The 20912-nt window shown below is 33.6% G+C and overlaps 1 long non-coding RNA gene across 1 annotated transcript in view; it reads left to right on the top strand.

Moving 5' to 3' along the window:
• The first annotated feature begins 324 nt into the window (after window positions 1-324).
• LOC145284984 (uncharacterized) overlaps window positions 325-20912 on the top strand; it is a 58175-nt gene continuing 37587 nt past the window's right edge. The window contains exon 1 of the long non-coding RNA XR_013868919.1: window positions 325-462. This is a non-coding gene — a long non-coding RNA (uncharacterized LOC145284984). The remainder of the gene's footprint in view (window positions 463-20912) is intronic.

Genomic DNA, 20912 nt, shown 5'->3' with positions numbered 1-20912 from the left:
TATTTATATATATATATATTCATATATATATATATATATATTTTCATATATATATATACATATACATATATTTACATACACACACACACACACATATATATATATTCATATATATATATATATATATATATATATATATATAAAGTACGTGCACTTTATTGTAGTTATGAATTATTTGCACAAATTTGATTGAGTAACAAGACAACAGCTTTCATATGAAATCACACACACACACACACAAACAAACAAACACACACACACACACATATATATATATATATATATATATATATATATATATGATATTTCCCCAAAACACCTGGCCTTGATGGAGGGGAGACTAAAACTTGCTGCTATGTTTTCAAATAATATGAAACCGCTATCTTCAGACAATGTCCATCTGGAACCGTAGAGATTAAAGGTCTCTATCAACTGCGCCACGGGCCTCGAAGGGCGATCAAGGTTGGATTCTTTGAACTTATTAATCCACGTTTATTTATTATCTCATCTTCCATAGTCGGGTCCGCACCGATGGGTATATATATTATTCCTTAATTGGAATTCATTTTTGAGATGAGCATTATATATATTAATTTATTTTTTTTTTTTTTATTTCGGACTATTATTTTCATCTTTATTGGTTGTTGTTTTTCACGACGTTTCGGCCAACTATTCCTCTGCCCTTCGTCAGGTGGTAACAGCGACGGATAGGAACTTCGAACTTCCTAACTGTATTCTCAGCAATCAATAAAATAAATCAAATAAATCAATATAAATCAAATAAATAAATTAATATATATAATTCTCATCTCAAAAATGAATTCCAATTAAGGAACAATATATATATACGTATATATTATATTATTATTAATTAATAATTAAGAATTACGCCTATAATTAATTATTACTACGGGGACCCGAGGAAATTCCACAGGGCACTCATTCATATGTAATATATTGATGTAGGCATTCCGTAGATGTTCAGTGTGAATGGAGACGCTCTGATATTATTATAGCTTTTTTTGTTTACACTGCAAAAGTATTTTCTAGGCTAGCACGGACGCCCGGCAAAGCCCAGTCATAAAGTACGCTTAAATATATTTTAATTATTGCAGATTTCATATATATTATTATAGAGTTAAAGTTCTATCGATTTTTATATATTATAAAGTTGCGATTTAAAAAAAAATATATATATATATATATATATATATATATATATATATATACGACTTCAGTGCATTAGCTTGAATCGAATATGAATAAAAACTCATGAAAAATATATGTATACATATATATATATATATATATATATATATATATATATATATACGTAGTTCTTTTAGCCATAATCGAAACCGAAACCAAAACTGGCTCTGAGGATTATTACGGCTTTCAAAGGATGAACCAATTTAAGATTTAAAATGCTCGGTTTATTTATGGTGTCTTTTATTAAAAAAAACCTACCCAATATTTTGCTGAAGAGAAGACTTTGTTTTCATAAAAAACTATATGCTAAAATTATTGTCCTTGAGTCAATGTCTGTCACAATAAAAAACATCGTTTCCGATACGATCGTACAATTTATTGGCTTTGTTGTGCCCCTTCTTATTAAACAGATTTTTACTTTTTAGTTTTTAATTTTCATTTTGAATTATAAATTCTCAATCACCTCACCAAATATATATATATATATATGTATATTGAAGTAAGAGTAAATATGATTTATGGAAAAACAATTACTTAGGCTCCAAGAATTCAGTGTAAATAATCAATCTGTGCACGATTGTTTCTGAGACGATAATTGGATGAGACATCAAATAGAAAACTTTACTATATGATGTATACAAAATTGAGCATATAAAAAAATTATACAGAAAATTAAAATTATCGGCCTAAAATACATCACATGTAATCTCGTTAATCCGTTTGGAACACACCTGCTATACTAATCATTTTCATCATAGGCAACGTGGATACCCACACAGCAATTGCAAAAATAAAAGAACGAATAAAAACATGTAAATGTAATCGCCCCCCACCCCAAAAAAAAGAAGTATGTGATACCCTCTCTACCAGATATTTCGGCAGAAGGGATACAAAGAAAGGAAACTATTCTCCGGATATTGAGCACTGGAAAGAAATCTGCCTCCCCCCAAAAAATAAAAAATAAATCATTACAACTTTTTTTTCAATAAAAATAACAGCGAATGCCCGTTCGACCGCAAGACAAAAAAAGTAGCCAAGTAGGCAGAACCCCTAAAAAATATGATGATCTACCAAAAATTAATTCCCAAAACAATTAAATGAATTTTTTCGTCTTTTTAATGCCCCCCAATGTAATTTGAAATATTTGGGGGTTCGTTTTGTTTATGAAATTGTTAGGTGAAAGTACAGAGTGGTCTCAAAGAAATTAATTAAATTTATCGTTATTTTATATTTTAAATGTAATTCACCCCACCCAAAAAAAAGCAAAAAAATTTGTATTTGTAATGTTTTGGCCCACCCCCTCGATCGCCAAACTTGAAAAAATTCTAGAGCTGACATGTCTCGTTGAACGCTTGGTGGCCAAAATGTGAGTGCTCATTTTACGGTAAATTAATATGGAAAAATGATCCTCACTCTAAAATGTTAATTTCCCTTCTTTTCAAAAGTTCTTTCAAATTATTTATAAAGGCTATTTAAACGTATTAGGCCAAAATAAGTAGATCTTTATTTTTTGAAGTTGGTCATATCGTAAAAATTTCTGGAGAGCTGTTTATAGAATAATGAACACAAATGCATGAAATCTTTTCTTCAGTTTTTCGTAACTGTTTTTTTTTAATATTTAAAAAGCAATAAAAGCCAAACATTTTTTATCTACTCAGAATTATTTTTAAGCTAGAAATATTTTGGTTGCCTTAAGTTTTTACTTTCACTTATCTTAATAGATATTTCATCATAACAGTTTTATTTGCAAAGTAAAATAAAAGTCCACGTTATTTTTTCCTTCATTTAAACTGATCTGTGCATATGACAAATATGGGCTTTAACTAAATGGCTCGATAGATTCCCATTTGAAAATATTACTGAGCCAAGTTATTCGTACGCTACTATATAGCCTAGTTATCAGCAGAAAAATTTCCTTGTCCAGTCACATCATTCGGTTTCTACCAGAAAAAAAACTGCCCAACTGTAAGAGTGTGTGAATTCTCCGATATCCAACAAAACACCCGTCGTCTGGTTGACCGAAAACAGCCGTATCTCTTTTACAACGTAATGCATTAGCTTATTGGATAATGACGTCTCTATTATTTTAATTATTATTTTAAATTATTTTATTTAGTGATAGTCTTTTTTTCTGTTTATGTTCCGAAGGTGCAAATAACTCTAAAACAAAGATTTTTTAAAAAATCGATGTTGGAATAATGATTCCAAATAAATTTAATAAAATATGTTATCAATATAATTATTGTTTCAAATTTATTAAATAATGATTTTAAATAGAACACTTATAACAATTCTCTCGCTAGAAACATTAACTAAGATACAGCTATTTAATAAAATCGATTTTTCTTAATGTAATATGCAAGTGAGATGATCTTTTTATTGTATCTAATCTGCAAGAATCATACTATATATACTACTATATATAGAAATAAATGAATGAGTAAAGTAAAGAACCTTTTGTATATATAAATCAAATTGTGAACAAACAAACAAACAAACAGGAATACGAATTAATATATATATAGAGAGAGATAATGAATTCTCTCGACACACACTTTTTATTCCAAAGAAAAAATACATCCAACTGTTTTTATTGCTAAAGAATGCATATCTATCTCTGATGAGTTGTTTGATGAATTTGCGCTATTTAACGAAACACGAAAAGAGTAATATGGTAACATATAAATAAAATACTATGGTTATAAAATAAATACACTTTCTTGTTTTAGAATTATTATTAACGATATATATATATATAAATTCAAACTTATTTACTTTTTTTACATGGGCTCACGACTTATTAAGGCCCGGAAGCCACTCGTGGATAAAGGTTATTGCGTGTACAGTAATCAATGGGATAGTATCGTAGTAATCGTTAGTATTGGAGATCTGATAAAGTGGATTACTTAAGGGGGCGGTTCATTAGGAATTTGTTTATGTTGGACTTGAAGACATCTAAGATGTAGTCAGGTTGGAAACACGCAGACGGAAGAGAGTTCCACTGGCGTGCACTTCAAAGAAAAAGGCTTTGTTCATGGGATCTACGTTTTAGTTTTCGCACAGTTAAAGAGTGGGGGAAATTTTGTACAGTGGTTTCAGCTAGACGGGTATTTATCGTGAAAGATTAGTGAAGGGGGCCAGAGATTGGAGCTCAGACGAGCATTTTCCATGGAAGTAACGATAAAACAAGGCAGGCTCGCAACGTCTCTCCTGTAGGAGACAGGTTGCTGGGAAGAGAAAAGGCATCCCCCACTAAACCACGAAGTCTATTTTGTACTCTGTCAAGGCAGGATAGGCTGTTATTAGCAGCTCCTGCCCAGATGTGGCAGCAATACTCCATCATTGGACGTACTTGGCTTTTATATAGATAGAGAATTGCATCAGCAGTGAGATATCCTCTGGAGCGCTAGTAGGATCCTACCATTTTTCCAGTGACCTTGGCAACAGACTTTATGTACGTGTTCCATTTCAGGTCAGGAGTAAAGGCCAGAAGCTTATCAAAACAATGAGCCTCCCCTAGACGAGAGCCATCCATTTCAATTGATGCCAGATAGGGATACGAGCGTTGATGATGTAAAGATAGGAGCTTCGTTTTAAATTTCATTAAAAGTAACCAGCCACATGTTCCCCCATTGTACCGTGCGCTCAAGATCAGAGGAGAGAGAATCAGAGAGAACTTTGTCATTTATGCCCCTAGATGTGTTGCCACAGATGGTCGTGTCATCAACATAGCTGCCAACGAATTATTTGAATATGTGTTTTGGGAGATCATTGATGTATATCTGGAAGAGAGTTACTTAATGAAATATGGATCTAATGTGATAATTATAAATTCAGGAATAGATTTCGGCATTATAGAACGTGTAGATTGGCTCTAGCAGTTAGAAAATTGAATAAAAAATCATAAATTTGATGCACGACGGTTGGGTATGCTAACTAATCAACTTGATATTTGAGACTTTCGGGATCAAGTGTCACTGCCAATTTATTGTGATTAACAATTGTACCTGGCGAACTATGCACTTCAGCCTGGCCCGTAGATTATGTCATACCCATACACACCACAGTGTCGGTGACAGAAATGAAATAGTGCGATCTCAGTGGACTGTCGATGTCTTAGAAGTGAAGTGTGTTTAGGTAAATGCAGCTGATTTTAAGGACACCTGAGGAGAAAATATCATAACTCGTTTCAGGTGCGTATTATGCCTGAAAAAAAATGCCTTGTTTCTTTTAATATACGCGAGGAAACACAACAATTAAAAGCTAGAAAGACTAATCTGCCCAGCCTGTGGCGCTGGCTTTCTCATCACCTTCGTCCGTCTTAAATTGAAAATATTCTGCTGTAGCCTTACGTGGATGATTTCCTCGATCTTCACACAGAAATGGCAGTTTGTCTCACGCCTTTATTCGCTGTAGTTGTCTCAACAGAGGTGATGAAGATGTTGAAATTTTATTCTTTCTCTGTTCAACTGCAGTAGAAGAAACAATTAAAAAGAACAATAACCTATTAAATGCTCTGGGATTTGACTAATTCACGTTTCACATTAATTTGAAACTGCATACTGTCGATCCATCATTAAAATCTAGTGGAAGGCTTGAAAACCGTTGGGTTTCATTCCGAGGCCTGTTTTATAGTAAGAAGGAACTTTCTAGCTTTTCCGCCACATTTAACCTTCTGTGGAATTTTCCATTTTCCTCTTAGTTTTATCAGTGATGGGCCGATTTCAATATTTTTCCTGATTCCGATACAATTACCGAGTCTGTTTTAAATTCTCATTTCCGATACAGTTACCGATTCCGATTCTTTCTCATTTTCTAAATATTTACTGAGGAAGTTGTTGTTCTTATCGGGTTATCGTAGAATCACTGTTAATATGTGCAGATGTTTTGGCAGACGTAAAAATACGTGGTTGATCTAGAAAAATAAGTGTTACTGATAATTTAAAATAAATAGATATTTATAATTTTATCATTAATACGAAAGATCGAAAATTACGTTTGCAAAAAAAAAAAAATTAAAAGAATCTGTTTTAGCACCAACTTTAATCGGAATCGAGAATCGGAAAAATCGGAACAGATTCTCATACCGATTATAATTCTACAGAAGTTCCGAATTCCTAATTCAGATTACTCGTATATATATTATTCCTTAATTGGAATTCATTTTTGAGATGAGCATAATATATATTAATTTATTTTTATTTCGGACTATTATTCTCATCTTTATTAGTTGTTGTTTTCATCTTTATTAGTTGTTGTTTTTCACAACGTTTCCGCCAACTATTCCTCTGGCCTTCGTGGCGCAGTTGATAGAGACGTTGAATCTCTACGGCTTTCGATGGACATTGTCTGAGGATAGCGGTTTCAATCCTACCCAAAACGTGCCAGCGGTTTACTTGGCCAAAACGTGGTAAGACGACAACAACTACGGATGGCAGTGATTGCTGGGAATACAGTTAGGAGATTCCAAGTTCCTATCCGTCGCGGTTACCACCTGACGAAGGCCAGGGGAATAGTTGGCCGAAACGTCGTGAAAAAAAACAACAACCAATAAAGATGAAAACAACAACTAATAAAGATGAGAATAATAGTCCGAAATAAAAAAAATAAATTAATATCAGATTACTCGTTCCAACACTTTTACACATTAAAATCTCGCTACGTGGCCATGAGATGTTATTACGAAAAGAAACAAGAATAACAATATTAAAACGGTGCTATGAAGAAACATTAATATATTTAATCACAATGTATATAAAAAAATACAAATAAATGATTTTTCTTGTTTTATTTACCAATATACAGACATTTGCTGGATGACGTCATTAGATATGGAGGTGTCTCGACTGATAAATAGGGAAGTAAGGTGAAACGTTCATGTAGAGTCGTTCCTGCAAGTTTCCCTCACACACCAATGCATATGAACAAGCATTTAATATTTGGAAACACAATATAAACGTACAAAAAATGTTGGTTTTCTTTACGAAGACTTAGATGTTGCGAGTTAACGTCACAAATGAAATGGCTTTGTCTCGGCTAATAATTAGGGAAATGTGTTGGAACGGTCTCTTATGTCCGTTCATGAAATTAGCTATAATTCATCTATTCTCTCGTGTTGATCACAAAGTATCCAGACCAAAAACACCTGACGTTCTGACTGTAACATGTTAAAATATAAAACAACCGGTAATGCATCTAAAACCAAGCTTCTCTCTTTACATCATCAACATTCTAATCCACATTTGGCATCAATTGTAATGAATGGCTCTCGTCTTCAGGAGGCCTCAAGTTTTGACAAGCTTCTGGGCTTGACCATTACTCCTGATCTTAAATGGAACACGTACATCAAATCTGTTGCCAAGGCCGCTTGAAAAATGGTCGGATCTTTCTATCGATCCGGTAAATATCTCATTGCTGATGCTATTCTCTATCTATATAAGAGCCAGGTACGTCCAAGGATGGAATACTGTTGCCACATCTGAGAAGGAGCTGCTAGAAAGGACTTGTCCTGCCTTGAAAGAGTTCAAAATAGACTTCGTAGCCTTGTAGGAGATGTCCTTTTCTCCTCCTTGCAACCTCTATCTCACAGAAGAGATGTTGCGAGTTCGTCTCTGATGTATCGTTATTTTCATGGAAAGTGTTCGACTGAGCTTCAATCTATGGTCCCCCCTCGCCAAACTTTCACAAGAAACACTCGTCTAGCTGTAAACACTATCAATAATTCCTCCCACTCTTTATCTGTGCCTAAACCTAATCGTAGATTCCATGAACAAAGCTTCTTTCTTAGAACTGCACGCCTGTGGAATTGTCTTCCGTTTTCCTGCTTTCCGGCTGACTACAATATGGTTGTGTTAAAGTCTAAAGTAAATAAGTTCTTGATGAGCCGTTCCATATAAGTTATCAAATTTACCAAATTTTCATTACTAATGATTACTATATTGTCCAATTTCTACTGTACACTCTTTAACCCTTATCATTGAGTGGCCTCTGGGCCTTGATAATGTGGTGATGCCTATGTAAAAAAAAAAAAAAGATCCTGCAATCCCTCACAGCAAGAAAAGGGGAAGTTGTATACTATATAATTGTTAGGTCGGTGCAAAAGTTTTTTTTTGTCGGTTCGTTGAGGGGACATATAAAAGCATTGTAATTAATTTATGCATATTGTTATTAATTAAACATCACATGATTAATTTGTAACGTATTCATTCATATTACTAAAGCATTATTAATATTTTCACGTAATAGTCTTACCTATTTTTATCTGAAAACGACCTTCTTTAGTTAACACAAAAAAGGAAGCCATCTTCTATCATGATTATTCTTGTCCCCCACCGCATTACTGATTTAAATTCTTGTTAGAGAATTTGGTTGCTAAACCTTGCGACATCCGTCATATTATCCTCACCTATCTTAATCGGATTATCAGTAGGGATATGACAAGAGAACATTCTTATCATTGTTTGGACTCTCGAGTATATATCACATATAGTGGGACCAATCGAGAACCACATCACTTTTTCTAAAAATATAAAATATGAACTGATATATACTAGAGAGTCAAAATAATGAAAAGACTATTATTTTGTCATAGCCCTACTTATTACTAATTTCTAAGGTTACAAACATTTAGTTGGTCTTTAGGTCAACGTCACGAGAGGAGATTGAACATAAATCAGGTTCATATTTTACATCAAAACACAAATAATTGTACAAGCGAGACATTTATAAGCTTGTTGACAGATGGAAGTAAGGTCGTTATGCTTATGAAGGTCGCTGGAAAAATTATGTGATCGTTGTATCGATCCAGTAGATATCTACCTGCTGATGTAATTCTCTACCTATATAAGAGCCAGGTACACCCCAAGATGGAGTACTGTTGCCACATCTGGGCATAAGCTGATAGAAAGATCTTATCCTGTCTTGACAGTGTTCAAAATAGACTTCGTAGCTTAGTGGGGGATGTCCTTTTCTCTTTCCTGCAATCGCTTTCTAACAGAAGAGATGTTGTGAGCCTATCTCTGCATTATCGTTATTTTTGTGGCAAGTGTTCGTCTGAGCACCAATTTATGGTCCCACCCTCACCAAACAGTCGTGAGAAACACACGTCTAGTTGAAAACTATCAATATTTTCCCCAACTCTTTATCTGTGCCTAAACCTAAACGTAGATTCCATGAACAAATCTTCTTTCTTAGAACTGCACAACTGTGGAACTCTCTTCCGTTTGCCTGCTTTCCAGCTGACTATAATATAGTCGTCTTCAAGTCCAACGTAAACAAGTTCTTGATGAGTCGTTAAATAATCCAATTTTATTAAATTTACATTTCTAACGCTTGCTATTATATTGTCCTTTTGACCACTGTACACTCTTTAATCCTTCTCCTCGAGTGAACTCTTGGCCTTGATAAGTGGTAATTCATTTGTAAAAGAAAAAATGTTCAAAAACAAAGTTTTCACTTTGGATTAAGAATATAAATCGGCAAAAACACTTGAATCGATCTGATAGCTTAAAAATAGATAGATAAAAAGAAATAGCGTCATGCCGTCGAGTCAGCGTCTTGTACATTTGTGGGGGCGATTGGCGCGAAAATTGATGCAAACAAGGAGAATTGAGGATTTGTTTTTCATACGTTATTGAGTGCGAGGTCATGACCGGCACTGAATCTGCAGAGGAGATGCAGCAAGACAAACTTGCAAACAGTTAATCTGTAAGGGCATCAAACTTTTTAAAAATCTAATACATTAAACGCTATATGTCTCTCTGTCTGTCTCTCTATCTCTCTGTCAGTCCGTCTGTCTCCATATTTTCAAACTCTCCACCAAAATTAAAAGTCATAGAACGGCGCTAGGAGCCTCAAATGATTGGATTTTTTTACGAACATTTCTTTTATGAGTCTTAAGCTGGTTGAAACTGTTTTAAGGGGTCAAAAATGTGTCAAAATTATAAAAATCGTAATGCATTTTGTACATTCATCTTAGTTTATTTTTTTATTTTTATTTTTTAATTAATTTATATGCAAGTCATGTTCATACAGTGATATCATCACCAGCTTCGAATGCTACATTTCGATTCCGATTCTAGCTGATGGCACCCACATACATTTTTTTAAACTTTTGAAATCACGACTCTATAATAATACATACGAAATCTGGACAAATTAAAATATCATATTTAAGCGTATTTTACGCCCGGACCCCCCCCCCCCCGCCGTTAGTATACTAAAATTGCTTAGTGCATAATGTCTCTGTACAAATGTTTGTCTGAACAACCTGGCATGATGATACTTCACCCTACAAGTACACCGTTACCAAATATTCAAATTAACATAGTATTCGAAACCCAAATAAAATGGTATCGGTTAGGGTACCCTACATTGGTTTATTCGAGAATTGGCCGGTAAAAATAGTTGTTAATAGATAAAAAAAATGATCAAATTTTTTTAAAAATCGTTATACATTTTGTACATTCATCTTAATTTATTTTTAATTTTTAACCAGTTAATATTCCTGTCACCTTGGTACAGTGGAAACGTCACCAGCTTTGGATGCTATAGTTTCGGTTTCGATTCAATCTAATGGCACCTAAATACTTTTATGTTTTTATTTTTGATATCACGACTCTGTATTAATATATTGGCTTATGCGGGGATTGGTGCATCTACCCTAAGTGACGTTGCCTATAGTAACAACACAAACCGGATACTCCACCAGACTAGATGAATTCTTGTGTTAGAATCCAGTAAAGTCAAAGATTTTTAAAAAATATGTACTATATCATAATTACTTGGTCAGTAAGCAAGAGGAAATTTAATATTCCTAACGTCTTTACTCACTCAACGTTTGAGAGATAAAAGAGATAGTAACGGAATATTCTAATATCTACGCATCTTATACAGAGAGTAAAAGTTAGCCCCAGGAAGGGTTCCCTTGAAATCTGAAAAGTTCGATTGAAGAAAAATGAAACAAGCGAAAAATCTAAACGTGCCAAAAAGGCTAATCTAATAAGTCCTACATGTTTTGTCAAAACTTTGTTTATGTTTAGCTTTCTTCTTCTTACGGAAAAAGTAGCTATGTAACAAATATTTGATAGAAGTTCTCGTTTTCGACATGAACGGGCCGCCATTTTTGAACTCTCAAAGCGTCATCCTCCACTACGCATGCGTCCAACCGTAAGTTCACACTCACCAAGAATCAGCCATTTTTTTTTTGTGTGTGTCCTTGTCAACCATTGTATAAGAGGGCCGATTACAAGCACACTTTATACCGTTTAACAAGCTGAGCGTATCGAACACTTGACGATGAGTCTAGACTTGCATCTTGACATCACAGCTTTCTCTCCATCGGTCTATTTCGCTAGCAAACGTGACTATTCACACGGACCAGTGGGCAAACAAACCACCACAATATCGACTGGATACGAGAGAAAAGAAATTTTAAAAAGACACGTCAGTTCAACGTTAGTTCTTTTATATTGGTATCGTTTCAGAATAAAAACGTGTCTTAACTGTGGCAAACGCATGTAATGTAAGCAAGAGATGGCTTACATTGCTTTTTTTGATACGTCATTGTTACTCTATAAAGGAGGGGTCGATAGTTCCGTCTGTCATCCCTTAGATTCTATCGCTAAACGCACAGATTGAATAGACGTATGCTAGATAAATCCAAGGATTTCTATAAAAAAAAAAGAGTTCGTCGTTCGTTCGTCACTCTTTATAACATCATTGGGTCTGTCCGTCACGCATGTATTAAGCGAGACATTTTGCCTTTGCGTACTTCTCGTGGCACAGTTATTAGTTTTTCTGTGCAAAAGATTCACGCAAAGTTACGTATTCATCTCGTTGTCGTGGGAACCGATTTTTGTACAACACAATGTTAATCCTCCAACCACCATGTGACTTAGGAAACCAACACTGCATCATCTGTAAATCTCTTTTATTTAAAAACAAATTCAGGGTTGTGAAAGGATGAAAGTCAGATAGTTCAAGGTTAGGGGAGTAAAAGACTAACGAGAGATTTTTTAACCACTTGCTCGTGTTTCTTATCTGGTGACATGCGAGTTGCATGAAGAGTATACTCTTGCTGATGTTGCCTCCCCTCTTGATTCGTATTATCTATATATTAATACGATAGCATGTGTTATTTTCTGTGTCACGCTTATATCCGGGTTGTTTAATTGTTATATACTTCCATTTCTTGGCATAGATAATTTTACCAAGAATTCTTCATAAGTTCTGGATTCGGTTTCGATTATGGCTGATGGCATTTAAGTCATCTATTATTTTTGTAAATAATTTTATCAAGAATTCTCCATAAGTTTCGGTTTCGGTTTCTATTATGGCTGAAGGAACTCAATATATATATACATATATATATATATATATATATATATATATATATATATATATATATATATATATATATATGTATATATATATATGTATATTTATATACTGAAGGAACTCAGTATATATATATATATATATATATATATATGTGTGTGTATGTATGTATATTTATATACTGACGGAACTCAGTATATATATATATATATATATATATATATATATATATATATATATATTCGATTCAAGCTAATGCACCTAAGTTATATGCATATATTTTTTTCATTTTTGAAATCGTAACTTTATAATATATAAAAATCGATAGAACATTAACTCTATATATACGAAATCTGCAAGAATTCAAATATCATATTTAAGCGTACTTTACGATCGGACTAGCTAACAAAATACTTTTGCAGTTTTAATAAAGCGTCCCCAGTTATACTGAACATCTACAGAATGCCAACATCAATGTATTGCATATGATGAGTCTCCTGTAGAATTTCCATATGTCTCGTTAGTTTGGTACGCTTTGTCAGGAAATCCGTCATCACTACCCCTGTTTGATATTGACCGGACAACACACTGTAAGCTGGTCGATAATTATTATTAGAAAAATATAACATTTAGATTTTGTAGAATATGTATTTACATCTTGAATGTTTATCCAGGTATTAACTAAAAAATAAAATAAACAAAGTCGATTTAGAAATATTAAAGTAGATTGGAATTTGGTTAAGTTAAGTAAGCAAGGTTTTAGCTTAATTTGACGACACGTGATATGGTCTGCTTTGCTGAAGTAGTAGGCAGAGACCAAACTAATAAACTGGCGAGAAACGCCTTAGCGAACAGACATGTGTACGACCGTGTTGGAAGCAGAAAGAAGAATGACTGAAAATGTAGAAAGAGACTCAACGTGCCAACCTCCAACAACGAAATCCACAGGATGAATAATACCGATGTTAAATATAACTCGTTGCTATGACGTTCTTTCACGGTTTTGACAAATAAGAAGGTATGTAGTTCTTTTGGTCTTAGACAAGAAAACGTATTGTTAACGTTATATTGTAAAAAAGCTGTTAGTAAAAGTTTCTGTATCACGTTTGTTGACTAAGTGTATTACGTCATAATAACGTTGACACACCGGTTCCCGCTGGATCACCGAAGTTAAGCAACGTTGAACCTGGTCAGTACTAAATGGGTAACCATTTAGGATTTTCAGGTGCTGTATGTTCTCTCCGCTTATCTCAGCATTGTTTCCAGTCGTCTTGGTCTTCTCGTTGCCACTGGACTCAAACAGTGCCAATTCAGAAGAAGTGTGGATGTAGATTGCGCAACCCTTGCCTCACAATTACACGCGCTACTGCCCCTAAGGAGTATCCTTTGTCGTTCAAGACTAAACGGAAGCATGGATGGATGGAAGTGTATTTGTGAAGAAGCGAGTACTTATACAATGAAGATGTTATATAAAACCAATAATAGAAGAATATTTAATCACTTGACGACACACTGTATATATCACAGCGTTAAAGAGAATCAGTTACATAGACACCCGTCACCTTTTTCTTCACCATATTCGCTCTGCTTCACTTTTTGTTATCAAGTAAAATCTTTGACTTACTTGCAGTTTCATCAAATACTTTTGTATGTAAAATCCGATCCCGCATTTTGCTAATTTCTACCCTCTGATGAGAAGGAAAGTATTTTTCGAAACTCTGCGAATTAAGGACTATCCACTTATTAAGTGTTTCCTTTTCAGATTAAATATGTTTTTAACTCTTTTTCAAAGTAATTTTAACATATTTTATTAAATATTTGTTCTTATATATATATACATATATATGTGTGTGTGTGTGTGTGTGTATGTATGTATCTATTAAAGTGAAAGTGTCTGATCTGTGTATCTGTGTGTCTGTGTGTGTACATTTCCTTACGCAATATATATATATATATACATATATATATATACATACACACACACACATATATATACGATCTTTATTTGTTTTCACATAAGCAGTTATCTGTCGATATACAGTTTTGAGTATGTTTCAGTTGGCTAGTTACCAGTAATACAGCTTCTGCTCTACTTCAATATTGAGCACTCTTGTATTAATCGAGTTAAACTTCATTGGTTACAATAACCTCAGATTATATATATATATATATGTATAAATAATATATATATATATATGTATATATATATATATACTAGCAAAAGTACCCGTCGTTGACTGGGTTAAAAAACAGCCTACAAAAAATGGACTCTGATTTATGAAAGTATGATAGATTATGAAAAGGAAGGGTTGTAAAGAGATAGCTTCGAATTTCGGGTTATCAAAACCAAAGCAAAATATGATGAAAGTAAAGATAAAATAGATAAACCCATAATTTATTATACCATACCTGTTTACACTGAAACACTTATCACAATATTCTGTGGATCTATATTAAAAAACCTTGTTAACCTTTGTGACATATTTCCATTCTATGGAGGTCGGGCGCGAACGAACACCCCATAATTTTATTATACCATATTTCTTCAAACTGAAACAAATTATCAAAGTATACTTACGCAGATAGATATGAAAAGTCTTTTTTAAAGTTTCTATCTATTTCCATTCTTCAGGGGCCAGTCGCGAACGCAGACCCCACAATTTTATTATACCATCCATAATCAAGTTAAAACATACTTATCAAAGTATTATTATGTGCATCTATATCAAAGACCCTAGTAAACGCATTTTTTTAAATTTTTACATTTTTTTATTTCCATACTTTGTGGACCAGGCGCGTACGCAGACCCCACAATTTTAATGAATATTCATTATGCCAGATCAAACATACCCATTCCTGTGTCTTGATACATCTTCTATCATTATATGTGATCAGTTTTCTATAATAGTCAACCATATAGGAGCCTATTCGTGACCAGACACACACACAGACGTCCAGCTTTATATTCTACTAGCAAAAGTACCCGTTGTTGACTGGGTTCAAAAACAGCCTACAGAAAATGGACTCTGATTTATGAAAGTATGATAGGTTATGGAAAGGAAGAGTTGTAAATTTTGGTTGAATTTGGGAGTAGCAAAACCAAAGCAAAATATGATGAAAGTAAAAATAAAACAGATAAACCCCATAATTTATTATACCATACCTGTTCACACTGAAACACTTATCACAATATTCTGTGGATCTATATTAAAACACCTTGTTAAACTATTTGAACGCAGACCCCACAAATTTAATGAACCACCGTTCTGCCAGATCAAAGAACCATTCCTGTGTCTTGATACATTTTCTATCATTATATGTAATCAGTTCTTTTAAATAGTCAACCATATAGGAGCCTATTCGTGACCAGACACACACACACACACACACACACACACATTCAGCTTATATATATATATATATATATATATATATATATATATATATATATATATATATATATATATATATATAGCTATGAAAAAGGGAAGACCGATTTTTTTGTATCCATGATAAAAAGAAGGACGGAGGGAATACATTTAATGAAGGTTAAGAAAAAAAAATAGTGGGACAGAGTCGGCCGACCAGGTTTCGCCCTCACTTTTCAAAGGCCAAATCGAGTTTTTTTTTATTATTTATTTTATTGTTATAGGGAAACGAATTTCAACGTGGGGAGCGACTAAAATAAAATCATATATAGCAATTAAGTTAGACAGAATATTCCACGTTTTATTTTCATGAGAATTCGTCAGGCATAAGCCTGACGAATTATCACGAGAATGAAACACAGAATATTCTTTGTAGATTAATTACCAAATGTTTTCATAATTTGCTTCCTAGCTCTACGTATATATTGAACAATGTTGAAGTAAATACTGAAAATTTACGCATAAAAATATATATTCGTATATTATTTATATCATTAACTGAAGTAGTCATATATATATATATATATATATATATATATATATATATATATATAACTACTTCATTTACTCACATAAAATAATATACGGAAGTATAAAGTTATGCGTAACTTTAAGTATTTACTTCAACAGTGCTCAATACGTAGGTAGAGCTAGTTAGTAAGTTATAAAATATATATGGCGATTAAGCTACACTGAATATTCCACGTTTCATCCACTCTAGGATGCTTTCGCCATATATATTTTATAACTTATTATAAACGCCGATATCCACATATGAAACAATTCCCTATGCGATATCCTAATTTCCAGCGAATTAAAATAAACAGCACAGCGGAGCATTAAAGTGCGTAATACTTTTCAGTCAAACTTAAGAATTCTATACAACTACGCTAGCTTTATCTCAAGCAAGTGAACATATTTAAAGCAATACTATATTTCGTATCCTGATTCGAGAAATACTCAATACAATACACATGTATGAAAAGTTTTCTTTTGTGTCAGCTTTAAGTGTATAAAACGTAACCCCATATATTAAACAATGCCTCGTGCGATGGCTTCTCCTAGTGACATAATTTCAAATAAGTGCTTGTTACAACATAATTTTAAACAAATTAAAAAAATGCACCTTAGGAAAAAAAAAACTATTACGTACTTACTTGCTTGTCAAAATTACTATAAACTCCAAACATTACGAAAATTGATTGATTAGAAAACTAATTACAAGTAAAAATAGAATTCATTGAATTATCGAGTTTATCGTGTGTTTGAATGTGAAAAAGTTGATATTTAGTTTTCTCCCGCCGCAAGAATTTAGGGGCCAGAGTCAGAAAGTGGGATTGAGAAGTGAGCTCCCCAGTGGAGGGGAACTCTGAGCTGCAATACGTGTCTTGGCAGCCCCGTCGGCATTCCTCGCTTCAGGCGCCTCAGAGAGAGAACTCCTAGAATGCACAGAACTTTACTCCCACCACAAAATCAGCAGGAACCGGATCATTACAGGAATCGTCTAATCTCTGTTAATTTTGTTGGCCTAAGATAAGACAAACTGACTTATCTTCTTTGCTTCCCTTGAAATTTCTACCCCCTCCCAAAAAAAAAGAAAATGCCCGATCCTATTGTCTGTGATTTTGTGTGTGCGCGCGCGCGCGTGTGTGTGTGTGTGTGTGTGTGTGTGTGTGTGTGTGTGTGTGTGTGTGTGTGAAAACTAGAGCTACCATATCTTCTACTGGATCATTTTTCTATTTTTTTTATTAATTCTAATTTCTACATGACATGTAAGTGCGTAATAGTGATTTTAGTTGAAATGCATTTGGTTGAAATCCAATATACTGCACAAGCACCGTAAAATACGTACGCTGCCATCAACCATGATATTTCCCTCGGCACCAAAGCTAATCTATGCCATTATTGATAAGACGTGTTACCTATTAGCAAAAGTATGGCTTTGGTCCTGTTCAGTTTTCCTTTCTTCATTTGAGAAGGGGTTTATTGCTAATCGCCTACCGAGGAATACTGACGTAATTGTATAGGTAGTTTTGCAGACTAGAGTGCTATACCACTAGGGCGCCGTCTCTTCAAATCCCACAAATCGCTGCGGGAGAGATAAATAATACCTTCGAATAGAAAATAAACCGTATGAAATATCTCAGTCAAATTACATGAAAGGGACGTATTTAGCTCGACACGTATTTGATATCATTGTTAAAGAACAACCGCCTGTTCTTGTAAGTGAGTAAATATGAGATGAGATAGCCGAGGATTTGAACTTGCGAAGCTAGGTTTGGAATTGAGAATTGCGATCATAAGTTAAAATAATTCATACAGAATGTTATTGAAAATGGAATGTTTAATTCACATGAAATAGTTAGATATCTGTTTATTGAAAAAGGAATGTAATGATGTAATTTTGTGTCTGTTAAAGAAATGAAATTAAAATAAGGAATTTAAAAACGGACAATGGAAAATGTTTGTCAAATGGGTTACTCAAAAATTAAGTTAGAGAGTCGGCTTTGTGAAAACGTGAGGCGTGTCAGGCCACGTGTCTGATATGCACGTGTTGCTCATGCAATGGCGTCATGAGTTTTCAATATAGTTGGAGTTTCGCAAAGCGAGTCAGAAGTCAGTCAGTCAGGGGAGAAGAGAGGGGTCAGAGACAGAGCTGACATGAAACCTTGCTAGCGAAGGAGAGAAGAAAGAAATCATGTAAAGACTTGAATTCCTTGATGCAAAGCCATTGACCGGTAAGAATGGAATAAACGAACATCATCATAATTTTGTATCTGTGTCTTCGTGTTATGTTATTCAACAGACAAAGGTATTGTGAATTTATATTATAAGGACTTTGTGAAAATCATCATCTCAAAAATAGGTGAAGAAATGTATGTGCCAATGTTATAGAAACACTCCCATTCACAGAACTGTCAACAGTATAAATGTCAATCGCTCTATATCTCGGTCTATCTATCTATATATCAAATCTACTCTCATTTTATATATATTGTCGGCTCTCCTGTATTAACATGTACCCTGTCTCTTTATATATACGCGATATATCTGCACCAACATGCACACTCTAACACGAACAAACAACAAAGATATACGTCCTCTTCTAATAAGAAGTATGCAACATCATATAAACGTCACAACTGAAGCAGTGTAAAATGTATTAAATATCAATATTTTTAAAAGAATCATTTTGGCTTTATTGAATCCATAAGGCTAGCATGCTCCCGTTCTGGCAGCCATGACCTATTTTTTGTCACTACTTATCAAGACCCGCAGGTCACTCAAGGATAAGGATTACTGAATATAAAGTGGTAGTGTAGTAATCGTTAATGATGTAAATTGAGTAGAATTTGATTTTTTTATAGAAACAGCTCAACAAGAACCTGTTTACATTAGATTTGAAGCATGCCATATTGTATTTAATTTGGAAGCAGGCTAGCAGATCAGTATTCTACAGGCAGACAGCTCTGAGAAAAAAAATGTTGATAGAATTTGCGTTAAGGTTTAGGCGAGAGATAGAGAATAGGGGAAATCGTATATAGTGATTATAGCTAGTTGAGTGCTTTTTGTGAAAGTTTGGCAAGGGGAGAACCGTGAATTAGAGTTCAGTCGAGCATTTGCCATTAAAATAACGATAGAACAGAAACAGGTTCGCAACTTCTCTTCTGTAGAAAAAGAAGTTGCAAGGACGAGAAAAGGGCATCGAGCACTTTTACCTCATAAAAACCTCTTAATAACTAACTACATGCATAATGACATTTATTATCATGATGTTTTCGTACCTATAGTGGATCTGCCTTACAATTTTCAAAGACTGAACACTTTATTGAATAGAATTTGTATACCAGTTTGCCAGTAGCCGTCAGCCCAGGCAGAGTGAACGAAAGGCGGAAGTATCAAGTATTTAATTCAGAAGTAGCCTTCGGTCGCATTAATAGACCTAGCATATCTTCTACTGGATCATTAATACGTCAGTAACGAGAAAGCAAATATCTATATATCAATACGATAGCGTGTGTGTTATTTTCTGTTTCACGCTTAAATCCGCGTCGTTTCATTGTCAATGACTTCCATCTCTTGTAATAAGTAATTTTAGAAAGAATTCTTCAAAAGTTTTGGTTTCGGTTTCGATTATAGCTGATGACACTCCAGTTATCTATACTTTTTAAAAATAATTTTATCAATAATTCTTCATAATATTTTGTTCCAGTTTCGATAATAGCTGATAGCACTAAAGTTATATATATATATATATATATATATATATATATATATATATATATATAACTACTTCATTTACTCACATATAATTAATATACGAAAGTATAAAATTATGCGTAAACTAAGTATTTACTTCAAAAGTGCTCAATACGTAGGTAGAGCTAGTTAGTAAGTAATAAAATATATATGGCGATTAAGCTACACTGAATATTCCGCGTTTCATCCACTCTTGGATTCGTCAGACATTCAAGTACATTCAAGTTTTTGTTTTGCTTTCAATTACAGCTGATGCAACCAAGTCATATGAATATATATAGGTTTTAGAAATCGCAACTTTGTAATATATAAAATCGATATAGCATTAACTCTATAATAATATATAAAATCGATATAACATTAACTCTATAATAATATATAAAATCGATATAACATTAACTCTATAATAATATATAATCTGCAAAAATTGAAATATCATATTTAAGCGTACTTTACGACCCGGGCGTCCCTGCTAGCTTGCATAAAAACTTTTCCAGTTGTAACAAAAGCGCTACAATAATATCAAAGCGTCTCTATATACGCTGAACGTCTACATCAATATATTACATATGAATGAGTTCTCTGTGGAATTTCCACAGGTCCCGCTAGTATAATATTAATTATATTAATTTTTGTAAAAAATCTAAAATATTAAAATATGCAGTGAATAAAAAGTAC

The sequence above is a fragment of the Euprymna scolopes genome, chromosome 9 (genome assembly GCF_053919585.1).
Source record: "Euprymna scolopes isolate OS-2025 chromosome 9, ASM5391958v1, whole genome shotgun sequence".
Lineage (NCBI taxonomy): Eukaryota > Metazoa > Mollusca > Cephalopoda > Sepiida > Sepiolidae > Euprymna > Euprymna scolopes.
Note: the sequence above shows the minus strand (reverse complement) of the source record. Positions and strands in the feature narration are given on the sequence as shown.